Source organism: Bison bison, unplaced genomic scaffold (genome assembly GCF_000754665.1).
Source record: "Bison bison bison isolate TAMUID 2011002044 unplaced genomic scaffold, Bison_UMD1.0 scf7180017864365, whole genome shotgun sequence".
NCBI classification, from domain to species: Eukaryota; Metazoa; Chordata; class Mammalia; order Artiodactyla; family Bovidae; genus Bison; species Bison bison.
Genome location: NW_011494937.1, coordinates 909,903 through 911,851, shown reverse-complemented (window position 1 = coordinate 911,851; position 1,949 = coordinate 909,903).

The following is a 1,949-nucleotide window of genomic DNA, read 5'->3' as shown; positions in this document are numbered from 1 at the left end:
GGGAGGGCGGGGGACTGAGATGAATAGGGAGGGTCCCGCGTGTCCGGCGTCCTGGATGGACAATGGACAAGGGCATTCATTCATTCATTCATTTACTCATCAAATATTTAAGGCGCTCCTGCTCCGTGCCAGGCTCTGTCCTATCTCAACAGATACGTCTACGAGTAAGCTGAATGAATGTGCTCTTGGTAAAGGAAACAGGGCATGCAAAGGCTTGGAGGGCGGACAGAGAGATACAGCACACTTTAGAAGAGGGCAATAGCGAAGGAGCTTGCAAAGCAGCTACCAAAGCATCTTTAGGTTGCAGTGGTACGAAAGACAAGGGCAAAACGGTCTGTTCGCTTGCTGGTTGACCAACGAATATTTATTGAGCACATATTTTGTGCTAGATTGCAAAGGATAGCCAGCCAACCCAAGTCTTAGCCCTCAGGGAGCTGACATTCACGAGTCTGTCTCCTTCATCTCTGTTGGCCCTCCGTCCCCCACCCTCCAGTCCTGAGAATGGCACAGAGCGGGATTTCAGTATACATATGTGGATGAAAGAACTAGGTAATCTCACCATCTCCAGGTTTGGCTTGTAACTGGAGTTTCTTAGGCAGAAGCAGGTACAAGAAACAAAGACACAAATGCACCCTTCCCAGGCCAGGACAAACCTAGACAGCATATTTAAAAAAAGCAAGGACATCACTTTGCCAACAAAGGTCTGTATAGTCAAAGCTGTGGTTTTTCCAGTTGTCATGTAGAGATGTGAAAGTTGGGCCATAAAGAAGGCTGAGCACCGAATAAGTGATGCTTTCGAACTGTGGTCCTGGAGAAGACTCTTGAGAGTCCATTGGACAGCAAGGAGATTGAACCAGTCAATTCTAAAGGAAATCAACCCTGAATACTCATTGCAAGGACTGATACTGAAGCTCCACCTTTGGCCACCTGATGCAAACAGCCGATTCACTGAAAAAGACCCTGATGCTGGGGAAGACTGAGGGCAGGAGGAGAAGGGAGCAACAGAACATGAGATGGTTAGATGGCATCACCGACTCAGTGGACATGATTTTGAGCAAATCATGATTTTGATTATCTCACTATTGGGAGAGAGTGAAGGACAGGGAAGCCTGGCGTGCTGCAGTTCATGGGGTTGCAAGGAGTCAGCTACAATTTAGTGACTGAACAACAATAGGCCAGGACTGTCAGTTCCCAGGACAGATGACATTTCCTTGTTCTAGGAACAACAGCCACTCGGACAGCTGGGGCCAGATCAAGGATTCACTGTGTGTTCTGGGAGTTGTAGTTCTTGGAGACTTCAACTGTTCAAGCCTCATGGAATGAGTCTTTGCAGTTCCCTGGGTGAGCTGCTGCACATTCCAGCTGGGCTAGGGCCTGCAGAGTGGTAAAATGAAGGGGAGAGTGGGCCCTGGGCTGTTGCTGAGGGCTGCCTGGCCAGCCCCACCCAGCTGGCAAATACTGAAACTGCTGTGGCAGCGGGCACAGCTATTGTCCTTCTCTTCCTGTTCTGCTGACCTCTGCCACCCCCACTGAGCTATCAATTGCCTCTGGCTAGGCCAGTGCCCTCTGTGGGACTGTCTCCATTGTGCTGCTTGTACCTGACATCTGAGCTGCTTCCTTCTACACATCTGGAGAGACAGTATGTGAGACATGGGGATAACAGAGTCCTGAGCAGAATCCACCTGAAGCCACCTGTTGACTGATGAGGAAGTGCCCAGGGAGGGGTGAGCAGGTTGCCCAAGGGCACAGAGCAATACTGGGTATCTCCTTCCTTCTTGATTTTATAGCTCAAGAGGTTGGGAGGCCCAGCTGGCGAGGAGCTCAGATTTTTTTTTTTAATATTTATTTTTAAATTGGAAGATAATTGCTTTACAATGTTGTGTTGGTTTCTGCTGTCCAACAATCAGCTGTAAGTATACATATATTATCCCCCTCTGAGCCTCCCTCCC